This window comes from Mobula birostris, chromosome 21, assembly GCF_030028105.1.
Source record: "Mobula birostris isolate sMobBir1 chromosome 21, sMobBir1.hap1, whole genome shotgun sequence".
Classification (NCBI taxonomy): Eukaryota; Metazoa; Chordata; class Chondrichthyes; order Myliobatiformes; family Myliobatidae; genus Mobula; species Mobula birostris.
In genome coordinates this window covers 2,191,137-2,217,668 of record NC_092390.1, presented here as the reverse complement: position 1 = coordinate 2,217,668, position 26,532 = coordinate 2,191,137, and the positions used below count along the sequence as shown (strand labels likewise).

The 26,532-nt window shown below is 42.0% G+C and overlaps 1 protein-coding gene across 1 annotated transcript in view; it reads left to right on the top strand.

Annotated features, from left to right (window-relative positions):
* Window positions 1-26,532, top strand: part of rbm20 (RNA binding motif protein 20) — a 330,139-nt gene that overhangs the window by 50,526 nt on the left and 253,081 nt on the right. The gene's annotated exons all lie outside the window — the stretch shown is intronic.

Below are 26,532 nucleotides of genomic sequence, written 5' to 3'. Positions count from 1 at the left end.
AGCCAGTTCTGCATCCAAACAGCCAACTTGTCATGGACCCTATGCATCTTAATCTTCTGGATTAGCCTTCCATGAGGGACTTTGTTAGTCGCCTTACTAAAATCCATGTAGACAACATACACTGCCCTACCTTCATCAATCTCTCTCATCACCTTGTCAAAAAACTCAGTCAAGTTGGAAAGGCACAAAGCCATACTGGCTCTCCCCAATGCTCACATACTCTAACTCTAAGAATTTTCTCCAGCAAATTCCCTTCAACTGACGTGAGACTCCTAGGATTTTCCTTTTTTCCCTTGGTAGCTTCTTAAATAGAGGTACACCATTAGCTACTTGCCAGTCCTCCAGGACCTCACCTGTGACTAGAGAGGACACAGCAAACTCATCTCTTGCCTCCTTCGATAACTTCAATAAATTCCATCAGACTCTTGGGACATATCCACCTTAATACGCATTTGGAAACCCAACACTTCTTCCTCCTTGATCTCTAAATGCCCTAATGTATTTATACAGTGGCATGCAAAGGTTTAGGCACACCTGGTCAAAATTTCTGTTACTGTGAATAGTTAAGTGAGTAGAAGATGAACTGATCTCCAAATGTCATAAAGTGAAAAATGAAACATTGTTTTCAACATCTTAAGCAAGATTAGTGTATTATTTTTGTTTTGTACAATTTTAGAGTGAAAAAAAGGAAAGGAGCACCATGCAAAAGTTTGGGCACCCCAAGAGATTTGAGCTCTCAGGTAACTTTTACCAAGGTCTCAGACCTTAATTAGCTTGTTAGGGCTATGGCTTGTTCACAGTCATCGTTAGGAAAGGCCAGGTGATGCAAATTTAAAAGCTTTACAAATACCCTGACTCCTCAAAATTTGTCGTAACAATCAGCAGCCATGGGCTCCTCTAAGCAGCTGCCTAGCACTGAAAATTAAAATAACTGATGCCCACAAAGTAGGAGAAGGCTATAAGAAGATAGCAAAGCGTTTTCAGGTAGCCGTTCCCTCAGTTCGTAACGTAATTAAGAAATGACAGTCAACAGGAATGGCCGAGGTCAAGTTGAGGTCTGGAAGACCAAGAAAACTTTCTGAGAGAACTGCTTGTAGGATTGCTAGAAAGGCAAATCGAAACCCCCGTTTGACTGCAAAAGACCTTCAGGAAGATTTAGCAGATTCTGAAGTGGTGGTGCACTGTTCTACTGTGCAGCGACACCTGCACAAAAATGACCTTCATGGAAAAGTCAACAGAAGAAAACCTTCCCTGTGTTCTCACCACAAAATTCAGTGTCAGAAGTTTGCAAAGGAACATCTAAACAAGCCTGATGCGTTTTGGAAACAACTCCTGTGGACTGATGAAGTTAAAATAGAACTTTTTGGCTGTAATGAGCAAAGGTATGTTTGGAGAAAAAAGGGTGCAGAATTTCATGAAAAGAACCCCTCTCCAACTGTTAAGCACGGGGGTGGATCGACCATGCTTTGGGCTTGTGTTGTAGCCGGTGGCACGGGGAACATTTCACTGGTAGAGGGAAGAATTAATTCAATTAAATACCAGCAAATTCTGGAAGCAAACATCACATTGTCTGTAAAAAAAGCTGAAGATGAAAAGAGGATGGCTTCTACAATAGGATAATGATCCTAAACACACCTCAAAATCCACAATGGACTACCTCAAGAGGTGCAAGTTGAAGGTTTTGCCATGGCCCTCACCATCCCTTGACCTAAACATCACCGAAAATCTGTGGATAAACCTCAAAAGAACAGTGCATGCAAGACGGCCCAAGAATCTTATAGAACTAGAAGCCTTTTGCAAGGAAGAATGGGCGAAAATCCCTCAAACAAGAATTGAAAGACACTTAGTTGGCTACAGAAAGCATTTGCAAGCTGTGATACTTGCCAAAGGGGGTGTTACTAAGTACTAACCATGCAGGGTACCCCAACTTTTGCTTCGGGCCCTTTTCAGTTTTACAGTTATTTTGAAACTGTAAAAGATGGAAATAAAAAAGTAATCTTGCTTAAAATATTAGAGAAATGTGTCAGCTTCAACTTTATGCCTTTTGGAAATCAGGTCATCTTTTACTCGGTTAGCTACTCACAGTAACAGAGATTTTGACCAGGTGTGCCCAAACTTTTGCATGCCACTGTATCTGGACAGCAAGTATGCTTACTTCAGTATGCTCTTTATTGACTACAGCTTGGCATTCAATACCATCCCCACAAAACTAAGCAATAAGCTTCAAGATCTAGGTCTCAACACTTCCTTGTGCAACTGGATCCTTGATTTCCTCACTTGCTAACACTAGTCAGGAATGGACTGGCAACAATATGTTTTGGCTGCTTGCTCTCAGCTCTGATAATCTGAGCGCAGCACAGGTGCACCACAAGGCAGTGTGCTTGCTCCCCAGCTCTACTCGCTTTACACTTATGGCTGGGAGGGTAAGCTCAGCTCCAATGCCACAGTCAGCTTTGCTGATGACATCACTACTGGATCCACGCCAGCATTTAGGAGGGAGATTGAAAACCTGCCCGAGTGGCGCCACAACTACCTTTCACTCAATGTTATCAAAACTAAGGAGCTGAATATTGACTTCAGGAGGAGGAAACCAGAGGTTCATGAGCCAGTCCTCATTGGAGGAACAGAGGTAGAGAGGGTCAGCAACTTCAAATTCCTCATCGTTGTCAATTCAAAGGATCTGTGCTGGGCCCAGCACGCAAGTGAAATTACAAAGAAAGCACGGCAGTGCCTCTACTTCCGTAGGAGTTTGCACAGGTTCATCATGACATTTATATTAATCAGAGCATTGAGTATAGGAGTTGGGATGTAATGTTGAAATTGTATAAGGCATTAGTAAGGCCAAATTTGGAGTATTGTGTACAGTTCTGGTCACCGAATTATAGGAAAAATGTCAATAAAATTGAGTGAGTACAGAGGGGGTTTACTAAAATGTTGCCTGTGTTTCATCTTCTAAGTTACAGAGAAAGGTTGAACAAGTTAGGTCTTTATTCTTTAGAGCGTAGAAGGTTGAGGGGGGACTTGATAGAGGTGTTTAAAATTATGAGGGGGATAGATAGAGTTGACGTGGATAGGCTTTTTCCATTGAGAGAGGGGAAGATTCAAACAAGAGGACATGAGTTGAGAGTTAAAGGGCAAAAGTTTAGGGGAAACATGAGGGGGAACTTCTTTACTCAGAGAGTGGTAGCTGTGTGGAACGAGCTTCCAGCAGAAGTGGTTGAGGCAGGTTCGATGTTGTTGTTTAAAGTTAAATTGGATAGATATATGGACAGGAAAGGAATGGAGGGTTATGGGCTGAATGCAGGTCGGTGGGACTAGGTGAGAGTAAGAGTTCATAGAACATAGAATAGTGCAGCACAGTACAGGCCCTTCGGCCCACAATGTTGTGCTGACCCTCAAACCCTGCCTCCCATATAAGGCCCCACCTTAAATTCCTCCATATACCTGTCTAGTAGTGTTTTTAAACTTCACTAGTGTATCTGCCTCCACCACTGACTCAGGCAGTGCATTCCACGCACCAACCACTCTCTGAGTAAAAAACCTTCCTCTAATATCCCCCTTGAACTTCCCAAGTTCATCAAGGAATAGAAGGGCCGAGATGGCTTGTTTCCATGCTGTAATTGTTATATGGTTATATATCTTTGACAAACTTCTACAAATGAATAGTGCTTCACCAGATATTGACTGGCTGCATCACAGCCTGGTATGAAAGCACCAATGGCCTTGAATAGAAAATCCTACAAAAAGTAGTGGATATGGCCCAGTCCATCACAGATAAAGCTCTCTCCCGCAGGAAAGCTGCATCCATCATCAGGGACTCCCACCATCCAGGTCATGCTCTCCTCTTCCTGCTACCATCAGGAAGAAGGTACGGGAGCCTCAGGACTCACACCACCAGGGTTCAGGAACAGTTATTACCCTTCAACCATCGCTCTTGAACCAAAGGGGATAACTTCACTCAACTTCACTTGCCCCACGTCTGTGGACTCACTTCCAAGGACTCTTCATTTCATGTTCTGGATATTTATTATGTATTTATTTATCATTATTATTTCTTTCTTTTTGTATTTGCATGGTTTGTTGCCTTTTGCACATTGGTTGAACGCCCATTTCAAGATTCATTTATTATCAAAAATTATATAACCTAAAAAACCTAATTATATAACCTGTAAATTATATAACCTTGAGATTTGCTTGTTCACAGGTAGTCACAGAGCAAGAAACCTGAAAGAATCCAATTAAAGATAAAAAGGAATAAAAATAAAAATAAAAATAAAAGGCCGACACTCAATGTGCAAGAGGAAGAAAAATTGTTCTATATGAATTTATTGTTTGCCTACAAGAAAATGAATCTCAGGGTTATACGGACATGTACTTTGAACTTTGAATATCCACCACCCAACCCTCATCAATCATTTTTGTTAACTCCTTGAAACACTTGACCAAGTTGGTGAGAATGTCCTTGAGAATGTCCTTAAGAATCTTCCCCAATAATTTCCCTTTTGCAATCTCCAATATTGCCATTGCCTTTCGGGCAGCACGGGCACAGCCGGGCTGTACATGGCAGTTAGTGATCGTGGTTCATTTCCCATTACCACTGCTGTCTGTAAGAGTTCTGAACATTCTGCTCGTGATCGTGTGGGATTCCTCCCACATTCCAACGGCATACAGGATAGGGTTGATAAGTTATGCATATGCGATGTTTGTGCCGCAAGCACTGTGGTGCTACTGGCCTGCCCATTGTACTATGATGGTTGTTGACGGAAGGCGGCATATTTTACAATATGTTTTGAGGTAGATGTGATAAATCAAGGTAATCACCTTTTTTCTTCTTTGAGTTAGATGCTTATGAAATGGGACCTGGAGTGCTGATTGGATAGACGTGATTGTTTTTGTGGATGTGAGTTTACACCTGAAAACCGTTGGCCGAGCACTCGCCGTAGTTCATAGGGATGAGATGTGAAGAGTTTCAGTTAATATGATTCATGCAAAAATAGTTAAACTGCCCTATCTCGCAAGGAAGGTGATCAAATTTTGTTAAGCAATCCAGGCACATTATGAAATATGATAATCATTGCATCTGTGAAGAAAATATCTTTTAGCTGTCAGATCTGAATACATGAAATGTTCGTGTTCATGTTCCAATTCAAAGCTGTTTCCCATTGTTTTAATAATACAGTAATTGTAAATTGGTGAGGACAGATTGGAAATCCACATTCTAAAATCAAAGCAGATAATTTATCCAAATTTTGAAACTTCAGTCTATCACGAGAATTTTTCCAATAAAAAAGACCAGTTTAGTGGCACAATTAGACATAAAACTCTTTTGATTCAGAGCAAGAAGGCTGCGGATGAATGGCTAAGGATTCCCGGAGCGAAGGCAGTTTTACTACTCGGGGTAAAAGAGAGGCAAGACTGTGCAGGTGCGTGACATCAGCCAGTAGAGCAGGAGAAGTTTAAAAAGAAGACCGCCATATCCAGCGGGCAGCCGAATGAGAGGTAGCAGAGTGATAGGGCTTTGGCTCAACAGGCTGAGACGGTAACGAGGCGAGGTAGGTTTACCTGTGTTAATTGCGGAAAAGAAGCAGTATGTGTGTGAGGCCGGTTTTCTGTGCTCGGTGTTAGATGTGGGAGGTCCTGGAGTCTCCCAGCCTCCCGGACGACCATATCTGTGCCTGGTGTGTCAAGCTGTAGCTCCTAAGGGACCGAGTTAGGGAACTGGAGATGCAGCTCGATGACTTTCATCTGGTCCATGAGAGCGAGGAGGTGATAGAAAGGAGTTATAGACAGGTGGCCACACCAGAACCACAGGAGACAGACAAGTGGGTCCCAGTCAGGAGGGGGAAGGGGAAAAGTCAGGTACACTGTGGCTGTACCCCTTGACAATAAGTACTCCTGTTTGAGTACTACTGGGGGGGACAACCCACCTGGGGGAAGCGACAGTGGCTGTGCCTCTGGCACAGAGTCTGGCCCTGTGGCTCAGAAGGGTAGGGAAAGGAAGAGGAAGGCAGTAGTGATAGGGGACTCTATAGTCAGGGAGTCAGACAGGCGATTCTGTAGACGCAGGAAAGAAACTCTGATGGTAGTTTGCCTCCCAGGTGCCAGGGTCTGGGATGTTTCAGATCGCGTCCAAGATATCCTGCAGTAGGAGGGAGAACAGCCAGAGGCCGTGGTACATATTGGTACCAATGACATAGGTAGGAAAAGGGAAGAGGTTCTGAAAAAAGACTACAGAGAGTTAGGAAGGAAGTTGAGAAGCCGGACCACAAAGGTAGTCATCTCAGGATTACTGTCTGTGCCACACGACAGTGAGTATAGGAATAGAATGACGTGGAGGATAAATGCGTGGCTGAGTTATTGGAGCAGGAGGCAGGAATTCAGATTTCTGGATCATTGAGACCTCTTTTGGGGCAGGTGTGACCTGTACAAAAAGGACGGGTTGCACTTGAATCCCAGGGGTCCAATATCCTGGCTGGAAGGTTTGCTAAGGCTACTGGGGAGAGTTTAAACTAGAATTATTGGGGGGTGGGAACCGAACTGAAGAGACTGGGGAAGAGGCGGTTGGCTCACAAGTAGAGAAAGCTTGGAGACAGTGTGTGAGGGAGGATAGGCAGGTGATAGTGAAGGGACGTGCTCAGATGGACAGTTTGAGATGTGTCTATTTTAACACAAGGAATGTTGTGAACAAAGTGGATGAGCTTAGAGCGGGATCAGTACTTGGAGCTACGATGTGGTGGGCATTACAGAGACTTGGATGGCTCAGGGACAGGAATGGTTACTCCAAGTGCCGGGTTTTAGATGTTTCAGTAAGGACAGGGAAGGAGGCAAAAGAGATGGGGCGTGGCACTGTTGATCAGAGATAGTATCATGGCTGCAGGAAAGGTGGACATCATGGAGGGATTGTCTACAGAGTCTCTGTGGGTGGAGGTTAGGAACAGGAAGGAGTCAGTAACTTTACTGGGTGTTTTTTATTGGATATCCAATAGTAACAGGGAGCAGATAGGGAGACAGATCCTGGAAAGGTGTAATAATAACAGAGTTGTTGTGGTGGGAGATTTTAGTTTCCCAAATATCGATTGGCATCTCCCTAGAGTGAGGGGTTTAGATGGGGGTAGAGTTTGTTAGGTGTGTTCAGGAAAGTTTCTTGACACAATAAGTAGATAAGCCTACAAGAGGAGAGGCTGTACTTGATTTGGTATTGGGAAATGAACCTGGTCAGGTGTCAGATCTCACATTGGGAGAGCATTTTGAAGATAGTGATCATAATTCTATCTCCTTTACAATAGCATTGGAGAGAGATAGGATCAGACAAGTTAGAAAAGCATTTAATTGGAGTAAGGGGAATTATGAAGCTATCAGGCAGGAAATTGGAAGCTTAAATTGGGAACAGATGTTCTCAGGGAGTAATATGGCAAATGTTCAGAGGATATTTGTGTGGAGTTCTGCATAGGTACTTTCCAATGAGACAGGGAAGTTATAGTTGGGTACAGGAATCGTGGTGTACAAAGGCTGTAATAAGATCTAGTCAAGAAGAAAAGAAAAGCTTACAAAAGGTTCAGAGAGTTAGGTAATGTTAGTGATCCAGAAGATTATAAGGCTAACAGGAAAGAGTTTAAAAAGGAAATTAGGAGAATGCCTTGGTGGGCAGGATTAAGGAAAACCCCAAGGCATTCTACAAGTATGTGAAGAGCAAGAGAATAAGACGTGAAAGAATAGGACCTATCAAGTGTGACAGTGGAAGAGTGTGTATGGAACCAGAGGAAACAGCAGGGGGTACTTAACGAATACTTTACTTCAGTATTCAATATGGAAAAGGATCTTGGTGATTGTAGTGATGACTTGCAGCAGACCAAAAAGCTTGAGCATGTAGATATTAAGAAAGAGGATGTGCTAGAGCTTTTGGAAAGAATCAAGTTGGATAAGTCGCCGGGACTGGATGAGATGTACCCCAGGATACTATGGGAGGCGAGGAAGGAGATTGCTGAGCCTCTGGCGATGATCGTTGAATCATCAACGGGGACGGGAGAGGTTCTGGAGGATTGGAGGGTTGCGGATATTGTTCCTTTATTCAAGAAAGGAAGTAGAGATAGCTCAGGAAATTATAGACCAGTGAGTCTTACTTCAGTGGTTGGTAAATTGATGGAGAAGATCCTGAGAGGCAGGATTTATGAACATTTGGAGAAGTATAATATGATTAGGAAAAGTCAGCATGGCTTTGTCAAGGGCAGGTCGTGCCTTACGAGCCTGATTGCATTTTTTGAGGACGTGACTAAACACATTGATGAAGGAAGAGCAGTAGATGTAGTGTATATGGATTTCAGCAAAGTATTTGACAAGGTACCCCATGTAAGGCTTATTAAGAAAGAAAGGAGGCATGGGATCCAAGGGGACATTGCTTTGTGGATCCAGAACTGGCTTGCCCACAGAAGGCAAAGAGTGGTTGTAGACGGGTCGTATTCTGCATGGTGGTCGGTGACCAGTGGTGTGCCTCAGGGATCTGTTCTGGGACCCTTACTGTTCGTGATTTTTATAAATGACCTGGATAAGGAAGTGGAGGGGTGGGTTAATAAGTTTGTTGATGACACAAAGGTTGGAGAAGTCGTGGATAGTGTGGAGGGCTGTCAGAGGTTACAGTGGGACACTGATGGGATGGAAAACTGGGCTGAGAAGTGGCAGATGGAGTTCAACCCAGATAAGTGTGAAGTGGTTCATTTTGGTAGTCATAGTCATACTTTATTGATCCCAGGGGGAAATTGGTTTTCGTTACAGTTGCACCATAAATAATAAATAGTAATAGAACCATAAATAGTTAAATTGTAATATGTAAATTATGCCAGTAAATTATGAAATTAGTCCAGGACCAGCCTATTGGCTCAGGTTGCCTGACCCTCCAAGGGAGGAGTTGTAAAGTTTGATGGCCACAGGCAGGAATGACTTCCTATGACACTCTGTGTTGCATCTTGGTGGAATGAGTCTCAGGCTGAATGTACTCCTGTGCCCACCCAGTACATTATGTAGTGGATGGGAGACATTGACCAAGATGACATGCAACTTAGACAGCATCCTCTTTTCAGACACCACCGTGAGAGAGTCCAGTTCCATCCCCACAGCATCACTGGCCTTACAAATGAGTTTGTTGATTCTGTTGGTGTCTGCTACCCTCAGCCTGCTGCCCCAGCACACAACAGCAAACATGATAGCACTGGCCACCACAGACTCATAGAACATACTCAGCATCGTCCGGCAGATGTTAAACGACCTCAGTCTGGTCAGGAAATAGAGACGGCTCTGTCCCTTCTTGTAGACAGCCTCAGTGTTCTTTGACCAGTCCAGTTTATTGTCAATTCGTATCCCCAGGTATTTGTAATCTTCCACCATGTCCACACTGACACCCTGGATGGAAACAGGGGTCACCAGTACCTTAGCTCTCCTCAGGTCTACCACCAGCTCCTTAGTCTTTTTCACATTAAGCTACAGGTAATTCTGCTCACACCATGTGACAAAGTTTCCTATCATAGCCCTGTACTCAGCCTCATCTCCCTTGCTGATGCATCCAACTATGGCAGAGTCATCAGAGAACTTCTGAAGATGACAAGACTCTGTGCAGTAGTTGAAGTCCGATGTGTAAATGGTGAAGAGAAAGGGAGACAAGACAGGTCAAATGTGATGGCAGAATATGATATTAGTGGTAAGACTCTTGGCAGTGTGGAGGATCAGAGGGATCTTGGGGTCCCAGTCCATAGGACGCTCAAAGCAGCTGTGCAGGTTGATGCTGTGGTTAAGAAGGCATACGGTGTATTGGCCTTCATTAATTGTGGAATTGAATTTAGGAGCCGAGAGGTAATGTTGCAGCTATATAGGACCCTGGTCAGACCCCACTTGGAGTACTGTGCTCAGTTCTGGCCGTCTCACTACAGGACACATGTGGAAGCCATAGAAAGGATGCAGAGGAGATTTACAAGGATGTTGCCTGGATTGGGGAGCATGCCTTATGAGAATAGGTTGAGTGAACTCGGCCTTTTCTCCTTGGAGCGACGGAGGATGAGAGGTGACCTGATAGAGGTGTATAAGCTGATGGGAGACATTGATCGTGGATAGTCAGAGGCTTTTCCCCAGAGCTGAAGTGGTTGCCACAAGAGGACATAGGTTTAAGGTGCTGAGGAGTAGGTATAGAGGTAGTGTCAGGGGTAAGTTTTTTACTCAGAGAGTAGTGAGTGCATGGAATGAGCTGCTGACAGCAGTGGTGGAGGTGGATACGATAGGGTCTTTTAAGAGACTTTTAGATAGGTACATGGAGCTTAGAAAAATAGAGGGGTATGGGGAAGTCTAGTAATTTCTAAGGTAGGGACATGTTCGGCACAACTTTGTGGGCCGAAGGGCCTGTATTGTGCTGTAGGTTTTCTATGTTTCTATGTTTCTAACATTTGTTTTCTCTTGTATGAGAGCTTATAAAAGTGGTGAATGTTAAAATAATATTTTCCCAACATGAGTGAGTAAGCATTTATGATTTTTTCGTTTAATAGCACTGCTGGTTTTGAAGCAGAACTTCAGGTAATTTAAGCATGTTGGCTTGGTTAGGTTTCCTTTGCAGTGCTGAGATTAGAGCTCCCTCCAGCAGTACAGATGGATGTAAGTGAGCTGAAAAATGTCAGGAGATTTTAGCTCCAGATTAAGTATGTGGAATTAGAAAAAATACAGCAGGTGACATTGCTTGTTTGGTATCACCAACCATCTCTCCCCTTAGTGTTGTATATGGTGACACTTCGATAATAAGTTAACTTTGAACTTCAAAGATTGATTTCTGATCATTCATAATAATCAGCTGACATTTGTAAACTATTTTTCAGAATGATTTATTTCTATGTACAATAAGTATAATTGCCTTATCTTTATCTGTAAGTCATACTTCATTGCATTCCACGCCTCCCATCTTATTTGCCCATAGTTTTAGCAATCTTTAACTATCCACATGATCAATGCCTCTCATCGTCGTATACAATATTATAAGATGATTGTTGAGCTGTTGAATTTCTCTCTGTAATGTCACTCTCAAACTGACATTGTTGGTTGCAGAACACTGTTGGCTATTGATCTTTGCAGTTGTCACAGTGTTCTACAGCAGGTGCAATAGCTGCAGACTGCTCTTACAGGGGATTGCTACTACACAAGCAGCACTCTTTCAGCATCTCTGCAGTGTTGCTTGTGAATGAATGGATGCTACGAAGATGGCAGTGAGGTGGGACTGTGCTCCCAGAAGTCAGCTGGATCTGCACAGGGTGATGAAGAGCAGAATCTGCAGGAGGCATGATTTCTGTGCCTGCTGGGCGCAGAGACCCAGTGGAGTTGTGCCTGCAGGGAGTTGCCAAGGATCAATACACACAGTCATACTGAAGAGTATGGAAGGAGTAACGGTTGGCAGGAGACCAATAGATAATTGTCTGAGTGAAAGTTGATAAAGCCTAAAGCAGATAATAGTATTTTCAGTTTTGATTAAAGGTGCAAGAATGTAACCATAGTAAGTCAGTGATAAGCATGCAAGACAACAGCTATTTTGCTGACTCTATAGGTAATGCAGAGACATTAATATTGATGCAGATTGCATGGTTTAATCAAATAAAAGGAAGATGGTTTTCTTCATAAGGGAAAGCTTATTTGACTGGGCCAAGCAAAATTTAAAAAAAGGCAGGGCAAATTTCAAAGAGGATTTTAAAACAGAGCAGCACTTTAATAATGTAAGCTGAAGAACTGTATTTACACTGACTGAAGTCAATGAGTCAGGAGACACCTTCCTTTGTAACTTATTAGGATAAGGGTGGAGAAAAAATAAGAAAGTTGGCCTATACCAGAGAGGCAATCATGGCTGCAGGGATATTTGCACAGTGTTGCATGTGTAAGGACAGAGGGCAGTGACATGAGTGAAGAGAGGTGTTATTAGCTTTGAAATTAAGAGACAGATTATTGCATTCGTTGAGTAGAGAAGCTCCAGCTACTCTATCCAAGAATTTATGTCCTTTGGTTTTTTCAGACACTGGTTTTGGCAAGTAGTAAAGACACACTGTCTTAAGTTGTTGACAAGTGGATCGACTTACTGTCATTTAACATGCGAGAGCTAAGAGTGGTGCAATATGATGATCTCATACCAAGTCCTTAAAAAGCTATGTATCACATTAACCTATCAGGTATCCTGTGCAGGAGCCGCAGCCGCTTGAGAATTCTAGAACAAAATGGTCTGGTGTTCAGGAAAGCTGCAACATATGCAAGTAGTATCAATTTATATAATCCTAATTAAAGTGAAAACATCATTCTTCTTCTTCATGTGCCTTGCATGTTACACGCTTGGGCGATCATGGCTCTCCACATCGAATGATCCCTCGCAGCATCAATAATATCTCGCACACTTGAGATCTGTTAGTTCTTTCACAGTGTCCATATATTTTCTTCCTTGCCTTCCTCTTCCGCGTTTCCCAGGCATACAGCCTTGTAATGTAAAGCCTTCTATTTCTCCCTTCCTGATGACATGGCCCAGGAATTTAAGTTTCCTCTCATTTAATGTTCTCATTAAAAATCTTTTTGTATGGGCATGTTGGAGTACTGTCTCATTAGTTACCCTATCTCTATATGATATTTTCAGCATTCTTCCAAGAAACCACATTTCTGTTGCTTCTAAGTTTCTTTGGAGTTCTGGTGTTATAGTCCATGTTTCGGAAGCATCAGCAAGATTGACCAGATGTAACATTTTAGTAGCCTAAGCCTTGTTGTCATAGAAATGTGTCTGTTGGTAAAAATAGGTTTCATTTTTTGGAAGTTGGTTTTGGCAATGCTTTTTATTTCTACTTTACTTCTAGCATCTTGTGATATAAAACTAGTCTTTTGTTCAATCTCTTGGTTACCGACGTACAATTGGCAGTTGGGAATATCCTGCTGTTTTGATATTACTATACATTTCAATTTTTTACAGTTGATGGTTAGACCAAAATCGGCACTTGTTTGTACTACTTTGTCTAGGAGGATTTGTAGGTCTTCTGCAGCACTTGCTATTACGGTGGTATCGTCTGCATATCTTATATTGTTGATGTTAACACCTCCAATTTTTATCCCATCTAGGTCTTATACTTCTCTGAGAATCATTTCACTATAGATATTAAATAATTCCGGTGAGGCAATGCATCCCTGTCTAACTCCTCTTTGAATTTTAGTCCAACTGCTTATATTATCATCAATTTTTACCACTGCCGTTTGATTCCAATATAAATTTTGAAGCAGTTGTTGGTCCCTTCCATCTATGTTTAGTTTAGCGAGAATTTGAAATAATTTTTCATGTTGCACTTTGTCGAATTCTTTAGGGAAATCAATAAAACATAAAAAGACAACATTTTGATATTCAATTGCCCTTTCTGAAAGCATTCGTAGTATGAAAATTGCGTTCCTAGTTCCTCTATCCTCACTAAACCCATATGGCAGTTTAGAAGTTTCTGGCCTTAACTTGTTTTTAATTAGACTCAGAACAATTCTCAACAAAATCTTATTATGTGACCCTTAAGACTGATTGTCCTATAATTTTCACAGTCAATAGTTCCAGGAATTTTTGGCAGAGTTATAAATACTGATTTCAAGAGATCGTCAGGCAATACACAAGACCCACATATGCCATTAAACAGATCAAAAGGAACATCTATGCCCAGATCTTCTAGGGCTTATTTCATTTCCACTGAAATTTCATCAGGTCCAGTGGCTTTACCATGTTTCATGCTTTTCATTGCTTTAGTTATTTCTTCTTTGGTAATAGGTAGGCCAGAATTAGAGTGTTTAATAACTGAGGGTTCCCCTCTATCTTCAAAAAGCTGCTCTATATACTGAATCCACCTCTCACATACTTTATCTGGATCTGTTAGTATGGATCCGTCTGCTGATCTTATGCATCCTGTAGAGGAGGTTTTCTTAATTCCAGTAATTTCCTTAATTTTCTTGTGCATTTCTTTGCTGTTGTTAATATGACCTTCTGCTTCATTGCATTTTTGATTCAGCCATTCTTCCTTTGCAATATTGCACAATTGTCTGGTCTGTCTGTCTAGCTCTCTGTATTGCATTTCATTATTCTTCACTAACCTTCTTTGTTCCACCAGATCTAGAATTTCTTGGGTTATCCCCCCCTTGTTGGTGTGTTGGATTTCTTGTACTGGGATTATCTCCTCTGCTGATTGCTGTACAGTATATTTAAATCTGTCCCAAATAGGTGTTGTTTTGTTTTCGTTGAGGTGTTCTTCTACAGCTGTTTTGAATTGTTGCTTAAGTATGCTATCTTTTTAAAGTTCTCCCAACATATACTTCTTTCTCTTTTTTCCACATTTCAGTTTCTTTAATTTTGTTTTGATGGTAGCTATTACTGGATGGTGATCTGAACCACAGTCTGCTCCTGGGTAGGCTGTAGAATTTGTGGTATTATTTCTAAAGCGTTCATTGATGGTAATGAAATCTACTTGATTCCTTGTTCTATCTCCAGGGCTAATCCAAGTACACAATCTACGTGGATAGTTTTTATACCAAGTATTGGTGATTACTTGGTTGTTTCTGACACACCAATCAGTAAACCTTTCTCCATTTTCATTTTTCTCCCCTAATCCAAAAGGTCCTATGATGTTATCAACCTTTTCCTGTCCAACTTTGGAGTTAAAATCTCCCATGACTAGTTTTATATCCTGAGATTTACATTGCTCATAAGCACTGTTGAGATCTTCATAAAACTTGTCAATATCTTCTTCATCCGCAACATTTGTTGGCGCATAGGGTTGGATTATGCTTATGTTAAAAGGGTTACCCCTTAATTTAACTAAAAGCAGCCGGTCGGATATCACTCAATATCCCATAAGGTATTTTGATACTTGTTTGTTTAAAATAATTCCAACTCCATACATATGCCGTTGACCTCCAGAGTACATTATCAGAGAACTATTTTTAGTGTATTTGCCACTGTCGGTCCATCTAATTTCTGACAGGCCTAAGATATCAACTTCCAACCTTTTCATTTCATTTAATGTGTTGTCCAACTTTCCTTTCTGGTAAAGTGTCCGGATGTTCCATGTTGCTACCCTTAGCCTTTCCCTATTGCTTACAGTCTCTGGATGACGGTCTGGTGTCGCCTGTGGCACATGACTACCCCTACCGAGCGAGGTGTTATTCTGTTGATTAGAATTAACCCCATTCATGCTGTTGCCTGGTTTCCTTCTTTTGTTTCTTTCCATGATTGACTAGGCAGAAATTACAACAGTGGTTTGCCGTGGCCTTCTGTCGCTGCAGTGCTCATCTAACTAGAGCATTTGACCTCTACTGGTGTTCCCAATTGGGAATCATACACCAGACGTCGCCCAACCTTTGCTGTTGTTGTACTAAGACAATCCTCCACCAAAGCTTGGAATTCATACCCCTGCTGCCAGAGACTTCAGTGATTTTAGGTGACACCACCACCTTTGGTCTGGTTATTTAAGGGGTGTATAGGGTGGTTGGGTCCTGACTAAATATCAGGAAATGCCAATAGCAATTATATAGCTTCTCCCACCCAAGACAACTCCACCTTCACGCAGGACTTAGGTCCGGGTGCACCCTGTCTCGCTGAAGGAGCTCTGTCTATGGCGAGTGTTTGGCCCCAGAAAAATAACCAGATCATTGGTGGTGGTGTCACCTAAAATTACTGAAGTCTCTGGCAGCAGGGAGATAGATTCCAACCTTTGGTGGAGGATTGTCTTTGTACAACAACAGCAAAGGTTGGGCAACATCTAGCGTATGATTCCCAATTGGGAAAACATCATTACACTGCTGAAAGAGCTGATTTAAAATAAATGTAACGGGCTATGGGTGGCCTGGGGAGCTTTCCAAAGGGTTAGATAACAAAAGCCAAACTTCAGAGCTTTGTAGCATCTGAAACACTAGATGTGATCAGCATTCTACAATTTCACTGCACAGACACTTGATAGATTACACATCAGAATGATAAAGCAGGGGAGGAGTCATCCAGTCCACTGCACCAGACCCCTCTTCCTTAATGAGCTATCAAATTACCCCTCTATGCTGCATTCTCCCCAGAATGCTGTAAATCAACACACCAACGTGCATATGTTGCAACTTTCCTGAATGTGAGACCATTTTGTTCTAAAATTTTCAGGAGGCTGGGACTCCTGCTCAAGATATCTGATAGGTCAACCTGATACAAAGTTTTCACGTTAAGAGTTCCTGGTTAATCTACCCTCATGATATTTTCAGGCAGTATATTCCAGAACAAAAATTGCTTCACAAGTTATTCTCTTTATTACATAGCTCTGTTTTGAAATTGCTCTGACTATGGGCCCTCTTGTTACCAGGACTAGTGCCCTGTTTAAGTAGATTTGTCTTACTTATTCTAGCTGGATCCTTTGAATGCCTCCTTTGACCTGATTGCTCCGAGAGTGTAGGGGAAAAAGAGGAGATTAGATTGAGGTATACAAAATTATGATAGGGTAAATGCAAGTATGAGCTCGAGAGGGTAAATGCAAGTATGAGCTCGAGAGAGACTAAAACCAGAGGTTTTAGGTTGTCAAACCATGAGGAGAGGTTGTCTTTCACAGCAACGTGGCATTTCATAGATTATGGTACACAGAGTAGTGTATTTCATATTTCAGTAATACTTGAGTAATATTGTGAATATATTGCTTGAAAGAGCATTCTTTGTTTACATAATTAATTATGGGTTATATGTAAAAGTACGTGAATGGCAAACATAATTACATCCCTATGCCCTATATAAGATCATAAAATCATAGGCCATAAGACACTGGAGCAGAATTAAGCCATTCAGCCCATCCATTCTGCTTCACCATTTCATCATGGCTGATCATTTTCTCTCTTTACCCCATCCTCCTGCCTTCTATCCATAATCATTCATGCCTGATTAATCAAGAACCTATCAACCTCCGCTTTAAATGCACCCAGTGACCTAGCCTCCACAGCAGCCTGTGGCAACGAATTCCACAGATTCACCACCATCTGGCTAAAGAAAATTCCTTCTCATCTCCATTCTAACTGGACGTCCCTCTATTCTGACATGGTGCCCTTTGGTCCTAAACTTCCCCACTATAGGAAACATCCTCTCCACATCTGCTCTTTCTAGGTCTTTCAACATTTGATAGGTTTCAATGAGATCACCCCTGCCAGTCTTCTAAATTCCAGTGAGAACTGGCCCAGAGCCATCAAATGCTTCTCATATTATAACCTTTTCCATCCTGGAATTATTTTCGTGAACCTCCTTTAAACCCTCTGCATTGTCAGGTGTCATGACATTGACGTGTGTGTGTGTGTGTGTGTGTGTGTGTGTGTGTGTGTGTGTGTGTGTGTGTGTGTCCATGTGTGTGTGTTTGTGGGTGTGTTTGTGTGTGCGCGTTTGTGTGTGTGAATGTGTATTTGTGTGAGTGTGTGTCTGTGTATGTGATTGTGTGTGTGTGAGAGAGTGTGTGTGTCTATGTGTTTATCTGAGTGTGTGTCTGTGTGTGTGTATATGTGCGCGTGCGTGTGTTTGTGTGAGTGTGTGTGTTTGTGTGAGTATGTGTCTGTATATGTGTGTGTGTGTGAGTGTGAACGTGTGTTTGTGTGAGTGTGTGTCTGTGTGTATGTGTCCATGTGTGTGTCTATGTTTGTGTGTGAGTGTGTGTTCATGTGAGTGTATGTGTGTGTATATGTGCATGCGTGTGTGTGTGTTTGTGTGAGTGTGTGTGTATATGTGCATGTGTGTGTGTGTGTGTATGTGAGAGTGAGTGTGTGTTTGTGTGCGAGTGTGTGTGTGTGTGTGTGTGTGTGTGTGTGTGTGTGTGTGTGTCTGTGTCACCACCCTCCTTTATAGCTGTGAAGCTTGGGTAACCTACAGTTATGACATTAGTCCTTGGAGCGCTTCCACATAAGCTGCCTCCAGCGCATCCTGGAAATTACCTGGAGTGAGCGGGTGCCTCACACTGAACTACTTGTAAAAGTCAACTGCAGGAGTATTGAGGCCATGATCACTCAGCGTCGGCCGCAGTGGCTGGGGCACGTGATAAGGATGCCCCATGCCGGCTACCCGGCAGAGTGTTACATCATGGTCAACGTTCAGCTGGAAGGCTGAAGAAACGCTATAAGGATCAGATGAAGAATGCTTTACGGAAGTGCAAGATCAGACCTGAGGACCTGGTGGAGGTTGCCGCTGACCATACCACTTGGCGACAGCTGTGTAGGGACGGGGTTCGTATTCTGGAGATGGAAAGAACAACCAGAAGACAGCAGAAGAGAGACAGGAGAAATGTAGCCACGGTTGCCACCACTACCACATATATATGTTCCACCTGCAATAGAGCTTGTGGGTCCAGGATAGGACTGTATAGTCATCAAAGATCTCAACGTTAAAGGAGTGGACGTCATCATCGGATTTCAATGGACAACCAAAGAAGAAGAAGAAGTGTGTATGTGTGTGAGGTTCAGTTGGAGTTTCGATGTATAAACTCTTATTTCTATCTCAACATGGAAGTCTGGATTATGGGAGTCTGGCTTTCCTCTGCCCCTGTGTTCAGTCATCTGTCAGCACAACTGTGAAAGTCAGCACAGCCTTTCTTAGATAAGGGGCCCAAAACTGCTAACAATACTCCAACTGAGGCCTTACAGTGTTTTATAAAGCCTCAACATTACATCCTTACTTTTATATCTTCTCAAATTGCATTTGCCTTCCTCACCACCGACTCAAAGTGCAAGTTAACCTTTAGGAAATACTCTATGAAATAGTTTACACTCTTATTCCTTCTACCATACACCTCCCTACACTCTATTCCAACTGCAACTTTTTTGTCCATTCTCCTAATCTGTCGAAATCCTTCTGTAGACTCCCTGCTTCCTCAACACTACCTGCCCCTCCACCTACCTTGACATTATATGCAAACTTGACCACAAATCCATCAATTCCATCATCCAAATCATTGACATATAATGTAAAAAAGTGGTCCCACCAGCAGCTGATCAGAAAAGGCTTCCTTTATTCCCACTCTTTGCCTCCTGCCAATCAGCCAATGGCCTATCCATGCTAATATTTTTCCTATAATACCATGGGCTCTTACCTTGCTAAGTACACAACATCCACCAATTCTTCCTAGTCTATCCTACTTGTTACTTCCTCAAAGTATTCCAACGGATTTGTCAGGCAAGATTTTCCCTTAAGGAATCCATGCAAAGTTTGGTCCATTTTATCGTGTGCCTCAAAGAACCCTGAAACCTCAACTTTAACAATTCACTTCAACATCTTCCCAATCATTGAGGTCAGGCTAACTGGCCTATAATTTCCTTTCTTCTGCCTTCCCTCCCTTCTTGAAGAGTGGAGTGATATTTACAATTTTCCATTCCTCTTGAACCATGCAGAATCCAGTGATTCTTGAAAGATCATCACTAATGCCTCCACAATTCTACTTTTTTCAGAACCCTGGGGTGTAGTCCATCTGGTCCGGGTGATTTGTCTACCTGCCGAACTTCCAGCTTCCCAAGCACCTTCTTCAAATAAGTTTTTTTCTTCGAAAGGGAGAGAGATGTTCGAGTTAAAAAGTGGCAGAAAAATGATGAAATTCATGGGTTCATAAACAGTGACTATATGTTGATAATAATAAGAATGTAACACTCAGTTATATTGGCTCGTATATGTCTAGGGAAAATCCCGCCCAGCTCTTGTCTGAACGCTTCCCGCTGGGTCGGTTGTTGCACCCCTGCCGCCCGAGTCAATCCCAAACATCAATCACCAGCCAGCACACACAGTACGCTTTACCAAGTACACTTTATAGATATTACTAAGTCTATGAAATGAATATAAATTCGATACAGAAAAGGAAGTAATGGAAAAAAAGGTGCCAGACTTATCAAAGTCCAAGTTCTTCGTGCACAACCATTGGAGCTCAATAAATTCTTGGCGACCACCCGGATCCTGTCGACTCACGGCTCGGGACCACCCTGAGTGATCAACCCGAGCCTTTTGCACGTCCGCCGTCCTCCCCGTCTCTCCTCCAACTCCCCCCCCCCCAAAAACCCCTGTTCCAGTCATATGAGACAGCATTATCACCCGAGAAAACGATAACATGAATACCCATTGGCTAATAGCACCCTGTTAATCTGTATTAACCCAAGCAAATGTCTAGCTAGAGACTTTCTCAGTATTTAACATAACAAAGAAGCATTCCCAAGTATAACATAACAAAGAAGCCATTTTAAATTTAACATACAAAAAGAAAGACCCCGTACAAGAAGAAATAAGAAGAGGGCAGAAATGACTGGCTACATCAGAAAGATAGATGCATTCAATTGCACAACAGATAACTGAGTGAAATATACTGAATGAATTAAGCAGTATTTTAAACCAAATAGAAGAGCTGATATGAAATCAGTGCCAGTGCTGCTGAATGTGAAAGGTGGAAGAGCATACAGTTTGCTTTAACTGCTCCAAACAAACCAGCCTAAATTGACCTTTGCTGATCTCAAGAAAGTAATGCAGGAACATTTAGAGCCAACACCATTGTTGATTGCAGAACACTTCAGGTTTCATAAGCGGAATTACTAAACTGGGCGAGTCCATTTCAGCTTACATGGCTGAACTGAAGAAATTATCTGAGCATTATCAGTTCAATGATAGGCTTAATGGTGGGCACTGTGAGATCATTTAATTTATGCAATGTTACAATAAAGCATTGAAAAATAGCTCCTAACTGAAGCCTAACTCACACTTCAAAGAGCAGTTGAAATCACTGTATCAATGGAAATAGCAGTCAGAGATGTAAATGAGTTACAGTCAGGAATGAAAGTGAATGTGAACAAAATTGCAATGTCCAAACAGAAGCTGGCTTGGCCAAACAAATTTGTTACCGCTGTGGCAGGGGCTCACATATGCCAGACCAATGCAAGTTTAAAGGTGAGTCTTGCAGAAAATGCAAGAAAGTAGGACACATACAAAGAATTTGTTGGGCTGACAAAAATAAATGGACTGCACAGTGAGAGAAAAAGATAAAAGGTCAAGTTGCAGTTTCAGAAGAGCATACTGTTGATGAAGAATCTGGTAATGATGAGTGACACTGGATTGGGTAGCCTTGAGATTTATAACATGAAAACTAACAGAAGACAAGCAATATGGTTTACACCAGAAGTGGATGGTAAATTTACTAAAATGGAATTGGACATTGGCTCATTGTTTGAGTTATTCCATAAAATGACTTTGAATGGCTTTTTAAAGATACTGAACTGAAGCCTGCAGATATCCAACTGAGAACCTGTACTGGAGAAAAGATAACTCCTGTGAGACTGACATTCATAATAGTGAAATACAGGAACCAATAAGCCACATTGGGCTTGTATGTGCAAAAACAGGAGGGTCAGTATTGTGGGGCCATGATTGCCTGAGACAACTACAATTTGATTGGCGATCCATATTCCATCTTCTTTTACATGCCACATCCCCTGCACTAGCAAACTTTTCTGGAGGGCAGCACTTCAGCAAAGTAGATTTAGCCTATCTACCGATGGAGATGGAAGAAGAGTCCAGAGTGTTTCTTATGATAAACACTCATAAAGGGCTTTATTGTTATACAGGAGCCACACCATGAGCACTGATCACAGTTATGATCCCAACAGATGCACAGGTGAAGGGTCGCTTCACCTGGAAGACCTCCAAACAGTCCTTCCAGGTGAGGCAGCACTTCACCTGCAGATCTTCTGGGCTAGCCTGTTGTGTCTGGTGCTCTCAATGTGTGCCGCCTCTACACTGGTAAGACCTGTTGTAAGTTGGGGGACCACTTCATCGAGCACCTCCGCACCATCCTCCATAGCGGGAGTTCTTAATGGCCAGACATTTTAATTCCAATGCTAATTCTTATTTCAAAGTGTCAAACCATGCCCTCCTCTTGAACCAAATGAGGCCACCCTCAGGATGAAGGAGCAACACCTTATATTCCGTCTGGGTACCCTCCAACCTGATGGCTTGAATATTGATTTCTGCTAAATTCAACCCCCCCCCCCACTTCCTTTATTCCGCACCCTGACATTTTACTTCTTCTCACCTGCATATGACTTCTCCCTGGGTCCCCTGTCTTTCCCTTTCTCCTATAGTCAACTCTCCTCTCCTGGCAGATTCCTTCTTCTCCAGCCCTTGACCTTTCTCACCCACTTAGCTTCACCTATCACCTTCCAGGTAGCCTCTTTCCCATCTCCTACTTCTTAATTCAGGCATCCCTCCCTTCCCTCGCAGTCCTGAAGAAGGGAATTGGCCTGAAAAGTGGACTGTTTATTCATTTCCATGTATGCTGCCTGACCTGCTGAGTTCCTCCAGCGTCTTGTGTGTGAAGCTATATTTGTAGAGGAAAAGAAATGTATTGCTATAAATAAAGGCTTACATACAGCTTTATTTTCTTTCTTACAAAATTAAAATAGAAAATTTGAATTAACTTTTATTTCTTACATCCTTCACGTACATGAGGAGTAAAAATCTTTACATTACGTCTCCATCTAAATGTGCAATGTGCAATCATAATCATTTGTAATAAATTGAACAGTCAATGTAATATAGAGTACAGTGAAATCAGCATGAGTTCATCAGTCTGATGGCCTGTTGGAAGAAACTGTCCCGGAGCCTGTCGGTCCTGACTTTTATACTGTGGTACCACTCTCTGGATGATAGCAGCTGGAGGAGATTGGTTTGGGGTGACTCAGGTCCCCAATGATCCTACAGGCCCTTTTTACACACCTGTCCTCGTAAGTGTCCTGAATCGTGGGAAGTTCACAACTACAGATGCACTGGGCTGTCTGTCTCTGCAGAGTCCTGCGATTAAGAGAGGTACAGTTCCCATATCAGGCAGTGATACAGCCAGTCAGGATGCTCTCAGTTGTGCCCCTGGAGAAAGTCCTTAGGATTTGGGGATCCATACTAAACTTGCTCAACCATCTGAGGTGAAAGAGGTGCTGTTGTGCCATTTTCACCTCACAGCTGGTGTGTACAGACCACGTGAGGTCCTCTGTGATGTGGATGCCAAGGAACTTAAAGCTGTTCACCCTCTCAACCCCAGATTCATTGAGGATCAAGTCAATTAAACAATTATTTTGACTTCCTTTTATTAAGTTTATTTTAAAGACCCAATAGACATTATTAAATTATCACAAATAGCCAGATACAGCAAAGTGGTGGATGCAGCCCATCACAGAAAAAATCCCTCCCCACCCCACCACTGAGCACAATTACATGGAGCATTGCCACAAGAAAGGAGAATCCATCATCTATGATCCCCGCCACCCTGACCATGCTCTCTTCTCATAACTACTACTGCGCAGGAGATACCAGAGCCTATAGATCCCACACCACCAGGTTCAGGAATAATTACCACCTTTCCACCTTCAGGCTCCTGAACCAACATGGATAACTTCACTCACAACCATGAACCGATTCTACAACCTATAAACTCACCTTCAAGGACACTGTAAATCATGTTCTTGGTGGGGTTTTTTTGCACAATTTGTCTTCTTTAGCAAATTGGTTGTCAGTCTTTGTTAATGCATAGCTTTTCAGGAATTCTATTGTATTTCTTTATTTTCCTGTAAATGCCTGCAAGTAAATGTAACACATGATTAGACACTGATAATAAATTTACTTTGACTTTGACTGTATTCTAATCTCCCCTCCCACCCGTGACCAATTGTATCATTGTGGAACTGGGAACAATCTTGTTACCTGAATGAAATTTAGTGTCAGACTGTAAGCAGTTGGTTGATAGTAATGGTGATAAGAAAACTCCATTCCAATCCTTCAGACTGGAGTTTATTGCTCATACGAATGTTTAACTGGAAAAAAACTGCAGACGCTGGAAATCTAAAATGCTGGTCAGGCCACACCTTTGGGATGAGAAACAGAGTTATCTATCTATACCTATCATAATTTTGTATACCACTAAAACATCTCCCCTTAATCTTCTACATTCAACCTTCCATATAGCAAGGTCCTCAAGTCCCAGTAATATCCTTCCAAGTTTTCTCTGGACTCCTTCAAACTTATTTACAACTTTCCTGTATGTAGATGACCAAAACAGGACACAATACTCCAAAATAGGCCCCACCAATGTCTTATACAATTTCAAAATAACACCCCAACTCCTGTACTCAATACATTATGAAGGCCAATGTCCCATCACCTTACTTTACGGCCCTATATTCCTGTGATGTCACTTTCAAGTAATTATATATTGGCATTCCCAGCTTCCTTTGTCCTCCCCTGGCTGGTCCTACTGAAGAGCAACACTTTGCACTTGTCTGCATTAAATTCCATCTGCCATTTTTCAGCCCTCTTTTCCAGCTGCTAGCTTTGATAGTCTTCCTCACTGCCCACCACACCCCCAATCATCTGCAAATTTGCTGCTACAGTTTACAACATTATCATCTGGACTGCTGATATTGATGGCAAACAACATCCCTGTCTCCCAGCCTGAACTGCTGGGCATGTTTGTTTTGCCAGGTACTCAGTTTTGTTTAAGTTCTCACACTATAACTGCTCCATCACAGGCCAGAGAACTTTGCAGTTTATCCATGGTCACCCCGTTTTTACCAGGTCACAGGCATCAACAAGCATCTCAAGCAGCTCAACAAGCATCTTTTTTTGTCCTTCCCAGTCCTGACGAAGGCTCGGTTTCTGAAACATCAACTTGGTTTCTCTCCCCACAGATGTTACCTGACCTGCCGAGTATTTCCACCATTGGTTTTTATTTAAGCATTAATATGAGCTCATTTGAAGGTAGATTCCAGCTGGAAAGAGTACTACTCAGTCCATAAAATATATCTACTTTAAAACACTAAAAATATCTTTCAGTAACTTATACATCCGGCACAAATATGAATGTTGCTTTAAAATATTTTGTTTCTTCCCTAACTACTTAACTCTAAACAAATGTTTGCCTCCCATTCATGAAGTTACAGATGAAGTAGGTGTATATTTAGTACCAAGTGAAGCTGTGTTAATTGTAAAAGCTGTGGCTGAAAGAGCAAATTATTTACTTGTTGTCATGGGTATGTGAGCCATAAATCTGAACCGAGCTTCTCCCCCTCTGCTCAATGTATCTGTACAAACCTGTGTCGAGCAAGTCAAGAGCCACTCAATTTACACATTCTGAACTGGCGCTGGTGGCTTCCCCGACAAACTCTAGTAGCTGTAGGTTCAATGTTTGTGCAAACCATTCCTGATAATGGAGGTTATTCATACATTTCTAAGCTATTGTCTACTGTGTATGCACATTACGCTGCAGTATATTTGATGTAGCAATACATTTGAATTCCCATGCAGATATTTAATCCTGGATTACTGATTACATAAAATGTACTCATGTTGCACATTTGTAATTTGCTGCCTTTGGCAAGTTTCTGTGTGATGACATTATACGCTGGAAATTTACAACTAGATCAGTGTTAAAAAACTGGGCAGACATTCACTTAATTAGTGTATTTACATTCCAGATAATAAAATTCAATAATCATTTCAAACATTATTTAATCTCATTAGGTTTGATGAGGACCCAACAAGAGAAAGAGGAGCAGCTTTTGCACATAAAATTGCCTTACATCAATGCTCTCTAAGCCTAGCAGTTTCAAAGATTAGCTTTATTTGGCACATGTACATCAAAACATCGGAACTTACAGCTGAGGATGTTCTTGGGGCTGCCTGTGGTGTCGCCATGTTTCCAACACCTACAATTCACTAACCCTAACACGTTGTCTTTGCAATGTGGGGAGAAACTGGAGCACCCAGAGGACTCTCACATGATCGTGGGGAAAATGTACAAGTTCCTGACAGACCCTGACAGGAACTGAACCCTAATCTTACAGCTGGCAACTTAAGGTATTACGCTATCAACTATGCTATCGTACCACCCTCCTGTTTCATTGACAGGAGTTAAACATTTGTGTGGAATTCAAAAACTAGGAATTAAAATATTTTATATTTGTTTAATATGTTCCAGATACTGGAAGATGCTTCCAGTCTTTAAAGGCATACACATTCCTTGGACTGTGGTATTCCTTCCACCTGGAACCTGTATTCATACCTCCTCTACCTTCATCAAGATCAGAGTTGATCTTCCTCAGTGCCATTTTGACTTTTCTCTTAATATTCCCATTTTCCTTAATATAGACTCATAGAATCATATCCACTCAGAGGCCACTTTATTAGGTACACAAGTATATTAAGGCAAATATTTAATCAGCCAATCATGTAGCAGAAACTCAATGCATGAAAGCATGCAGACATGGTCAAGAGGTTCAGTTGTTGTTCAGACCAAACATCAGAATGAGGAAGAAATGTGACCTAAGTGACTTTAACCATGCAATGATTGTTAGTGCCAGACAGGGTGGTTTGAGTATCTCAGTGACTGCAGATCTCCTGGGATTTTCATGCACAGCGGTCTCTAGAGTTTACAGAGAAGGGTGCATAAACAAAAAAAATCCAGTACGTAGCAGTTCTGTGGGTGAAAATGCTTTTGTGGTATGTCA